The following is a 6,000-nucleotide window of genomic DNA, read 5'->3' on the forward strand; positions in this document are numbered from 1 at the left end:
CAAATCAAAATATCTTTGGAACGAAGAACAATTTTCAAATTCGGTTTACGCAAGAAGATAGATAGTGTAGAGGGCACCGTGAGACTCTATGGAGTAGAATCTCTGGATCTAGTCTTCTTCTTCTTCCCGAGTATTATCGATATGCAAAATACTGATTCCCCATTTCATCCACGGTAGTTCGCAGTGTAACAACATAAACAATCTCTTTAAAGTATCCTACCCCACACAAAGTGAGAACAGGTGATAATCCACTATTAGAGATTCTCAGGCCAGAAATTCTAGAAAATTTCTATGCAGATTTTTCGAATATCACTTCTGATACGAACATCACACTTATTGGAAATATTATACTGATATTTCCAATAAGTATATTATAATATATACACACACGGTGTCCGGTGAGGAAATGCAAAGATTTTAGGGATGTGATGGGGAGGGGGGATCGGGAAGGTCATGCTATATAAACATAGGGTATATTCCCCTTCGTTTCGGAGATAGGGGTGGGGGTAACGTTTTTCGTCGTGCACTTGCCGATTTTCGTTTGAAACATTATAGCCCACCCTGTAGTTGGTCTTACATTACATGCAGTTTATCCCAGTATTTTCCTATTTTTTAAAGGTTACTAGCCTTAACACCCGAATTCGTACGGGGAGATGTGGTTTCTTAAAATTTTGGAATACTATTACCTATTTCTACTACATTATACTACTACTACTACTACTTCTACCTACTACTACTACTACAACTACTGCCTACTACTACTACTGCTACTAGCTACTACTACAATTACCTGCTACTACTACAACTACAACTACCTACTACTACCACCGTTACTACTACAAGTACCTACTACTACTACTACCGCTACCACTACTACCTACAACTACCTACTAGTACTAATACTACCACTACTACTACTACTGAAACTACCTACTGCTACTACCCACACAGTAAGGAATATTTCCTCAATCAAAAGAAAATATTTTCCTTGGTTTACAAAAGGTTTTCATTCTCTGAAGATTTCCATGCTGGTTTCGCCAATGTATTCCGAATATTTCTCGAAAATATTTTCCCAAAAATGATTGTAAAACATTTTAGAAATTACTGGGAGTACATTTTGAGAATGCTTGCCGGAAAGTAAAACCAGGAAAATATTCACAAAATATATTAGAAATATTGTTTTGGATCTAATTTAATATGTTTTCACTGTTGAGAAGGCAGATATATTTTCGAAATGATACTAAAAATGTTTTCCATATATGATACGGAAAACAATGAAACGAAATATATTCCACATATTTAAAAAATGTTTTCTAATACGTTATTTATAATATTTTTTATTTTTATGAGAAAACGTATAAAACATATATTTAAAAAACATTTAGAATATTTTAAAAATAAATTATTTCGTAATATAAGAAATATTTTTCAGAAATGTTTTAAAAAGGTTTACTTAATTTTTACAAAAGTATTTTGGTAATCTTCTCCTATAACTTAAATTAAATATTTTCGTATGATATTTTAGTATTATTTCCAGAATATTTTATCGAATTTTGAATATAAAACTTTAAAACAGGTGAAAGGAAACATTAAAAATGAATAGAAAATGTTTTCCATTGTGTTTTGGAAGATATTTTGTGTCTTTAGTGAACAACATTTTCTGATATAGGTCTATTATAGAAACATTTTTACATTGGTTTCAGAATATACTCTTCCGTTACTGGAGAAAACATATTCCTCGTTATATCTGAGAAGTATCCCAAATATTTGCCGGAAATATTTTTAAAATGTGTTTGGAGAACATTTAATGAAGTACAGGAAGTAGTGGCTTTAAATAAGCTTTCCTGGCTTAAGCCCCCCCCCCAAATTCGTTTTACTATATTAAAGTGAATGAAATATACTGCACAATTTTCACATTTCCAGGAATAAAGTTAGCAAAGATTCCCTCCACGAAACAAAATCGTAAATACGCCACTGATAGGATGTGCATTTTTAGAACGTTAGTAGGAAAATAATGCAAGGAAAATTTTCACTAATTGTAATAGAAATATTGTGTTGAATGTAATGTAATATGTTTTCAATGTTGAGAGCAGGGGTAAAAGTGGATCTGAAAAGGTGGGGGGACGGTAGGTAGCGGATGACGTCACGCCGTTCCCCCTGCCTATCTTTACCCATTGTAATTTTTTTAGGAACTGGGGAGATGCCGTATATATTTTTTGAGGTGGGGCGGAGTTCCCCCGCACTTTTACCCCTAGTTGAGAGAGAAAATGTTTTCGAAGTGACGCTAAAATGTTTTACATACATGATAAAGAAAACAGAATAGGCCTATGAACAGAATTAAACTTTTTTCCAACATGTCATTTACAATCTTTTCTATCGTTACAAGAAAACATATGAAATATAATTTTTAAAATATTTCGAATATTTTAAAAATAAATCGGTTTGTAATATAAGAAATATTTTTTCTGATTCTGTAAGGAAATGTTTTTGTTACCTTGTCCTGTAACTTAAATGAAATATTTTCATGCAATATTTTAGAATTATTTCCAGAATATTTTATCGAATGTTGAATAAATTCTCTGACGAGAGTATCGTAGTAGCATTATTACCAATCATTATACTAATTATAGCAGCATCAAAGAAATATATTTGTTAAAAATTTGAAATTTATGATATCCTCTGTGACATCGCATAAGGATTTATGTGAGATTGCAAATTAGCATCGCTACATCAACCGTCATTTGTTTATCAAAAGTACCAGCATCCTTGCGCGCTGTTGAATTTGAATTAAGCTGTGTTAGGTAAGCTGTATCATAAGCCGAAAATTCAAAACGGCTTGTTGGAGCTTGTTCGTATGCGGTTAGATTTTCTCTATCGTGATAGTGATCCAGCGTGTGTTAAAAATTTTTGACCTCGTGTTTTCTATACATTGGTGTTCTTTGTATCTGTGACTTGTGTTCACTTGTCAGTTTTTTTGCGTAGTGTTCCTATGTACTCTCTATTTTCTTGTTTTCCGCCTTGATGGCGGCAACATCAGACGGTTCTGTGCCTACCCAGACCACTTTGACGACGACTACTTCTTCTTCTAATGCTATGGTGATCGATTCTACAGATAATCACTCAACTTCTGCACCTGCTGTTCCTAATAATGTTTGTGCTGCTCATCATTTGGGTCCTTATATTGTTCATGTCACGGATTCCGGCAGTATTGGTAGACAACATCCAATGAAATTGGGTCGTTTATTACATACACAAGGTGTTGCAGATGTCTTAGATTTGAAACAAGTAGGTCGTAGCTTACTTAAGCCCGTCTCACACGGATCTGAACTAAGGCCTCAATCCAGGCTACAACTTAACAGTGTTGCTTAACTCAAACTTCCATACAATTTATTTTATCCTGAGGTGATGTAGGGGTCTCAGACGATCCTTAAAACTAGGTAGGTTTTACCACCAGAGCCTCTCGTGGTCGGTGTGTTAAACAGACAAAAACACTTGAAGAATATGTTACGTTCAGGGCAATCAACTGTCGTAATTGTAAATATTATTGTTTATCTATTTCAGAATATGAGCTCATCTGAAGATGAAATAGCCGTAGCAGTGATATCTCCTCCGTTGTTGAGACAAAATCCGCCCTCCCCGCCACCTAAAAAACGAGAGAGAAAGAGTAAAGAGGACCTGCTGGTCAGGGAGTAAATTCTTCGCCCCAATAATGCACAGTAAAGCACCGTATTTTCAATGGTGAATAATGAACTATACAGAAGATTCTCGTTCCTACAAAAAAATCTACAGAGTGGAATATTCAGAATTCCACACGCTATTGAAATTAGTAACTCCAAAAATTCGGCAGCGAGATACGAACAAGAGGAGGGAGTCTGTATCAGCTGAAAAAAGGTCTGTAGATCCTTGTATCCACCAGACTGTAGAACTGAAAATCAAATGCTTGTCCACATATGTAAATGAGGACAGTTATCAGGCGCGGAAAGCTAAAATAAAGAAAGAGCAATTTTCTAGTATAGGTACTGAGTGTATCCGCTCAGCTCACTACTCACAAAAAATGCCCACATAACCCATAAAGAAACTTATATCGCGCCTGGAGTTTTGATTTGATTTGATTTATTTGCGTTCATTTGACCATACAAAGTACACAAATTTGTACATATGGTATAGAACATGTCATTTCACAATAATACATTGGTTAAATACAGAGTTAATAAACACATACAAACAAGTTATTAGCATACGAATATAAAAAACTTTTTTACAATAAAAGAAGGAAAAAATAAAGATTTATTATTTAATCTAATGGTTAAAATATATCTACATACCAAGTTTTATTGCCTTCAGCTCCTCTCATGCACTACACCCGGACTTTCTGTATTGTGCCAGCATTGTAGAACTGTTCCCTAAAATTGCACGGACACACAACATTGATGACAATTAACTCTCATTGTTTCTGTTTCTGGTGCTGGTTTACTTTTCGCGTACCACACCTGAATTTTATGTTTATATGTGTAGAATTACTAGTGTAAAATTATTACAAATGCTTTACGACGGATAAAAAAGTGAGCTTATATGAAAGATGCCTGTATAAAAACTATTTTCCACCGGCGGTGAATTTCTGCACAAGTGTACAGAAGTTGTATTTTGCTTACAAGTAAAACGCTACTAGTATGATACCATGACAAATGCTATTGAAATTCGTATCACTACCAAAACCCATTCGTTTCCACTACCCTCGCGTATGCGGATACCCACCTTCACTGACGCACCCCCTCGCTCACACTCGGGCCCTCCAGCTTCGGTTAGATAGCATTCGTGCTTTTTAGTGGCGACCTAGCGCAGGTTGTTTTGTGTTTTTTGGGCTGTAGTTTTTATGTATGCATCCGGACGCTGTATTTATAGGCAAATAGTAAAAGAATTATAATTTTTCAACAATTGCTTATGATACCCCCTTGAATTTTAACTATGCGTTGTGGATATTTTCATGTCGCCCAGCACAAATCATTTAGAAAACATTAAGAAGGAAATTAGTAAAGGAATTCTAATTTTTGAACAATTATTTCGAGTGGTGCGCCGAAAGTAAACCTGCACGCTTTTTTAAAACATGTTACATTTTTTGGTATACAAATTGCACAACATACTTAATAAGCTATTTTATATTCTTTTAAAAGATTTAATTACATTTGTTCACACCTGTTCTGTTCGGGCAGATACTACTTACTTCACTGCATACCTTCCCAAAGGTCTTTATTCTTGCAGTTTTTTTTAAATAATATAAATCGTGCTTCACATTATCTAAAAATTCATATTTTTCATATGATATTTTGGTCTAGGAATTAATTCGTGCGGTTGGTACGCACACATTGAAGCTGTAGTACAAACACAAAATACATAAATACCTTAAGAAAAATATTGTCCATCGCTAGCCACCACTTTCGCCCATCTGTCAGGCAATGTACGGATTCCGTGGCGAAAGAAGTCCTCATCCTTGGAAGCGATCCAGTCAGAGACCCATGTTTCGATATCTTCTGAAGAAGTAAACCGCTGTCCAATCAAATCGTTGTTCATGCAATCGAACAAGTAGTAGTCCGAAGGAGCAACGTCTGGTGAATACGGCGGGTGGGGTAAAACTTCCCATCCGACATTTTCTAAATAGGTTTTGACCGGTTTTGCGACATGTGGGCGAGCGTTATCATGTTGAACAATAAGTTTATCATGTCTGTTCTCCCATTCTGGTCGTGTTCTGGCCAGAGCTTGCTTCAAACGCATTAATTGTCGTCGATAACGTTCTCCATTCATAGTTTCACCCGGTTGCAGCAGCTCATAGTACACCACACCTTTCATATCCCACCATATGCACAGCATAACCTTTGCACAGTGAATATCTCGTTTTGGTTGTGATGGACCTGGTTCACCTGGTTTCACCCAGGCCTTTTTTCGTTTAGGGTTCTCGTAATGGATCCACTTCTCATCACCCGTAATAATTCGATGCAGAAACCA

The sequence above is a fragment of the Thermobia domestica genome, chromosome 11 (assembly GCF_964235325.1).
Source record: "Thermobia domestica chromosome 11, izTheDome1.hap1.1, whole genome shotgun sequence".
Classification (NCBI taxonomy): Eukaryota; Metazoa; Arthropoda; class Insecta; order Zygentoma; family Lepismatidae; genus Thermobia; species Thermobia domestica.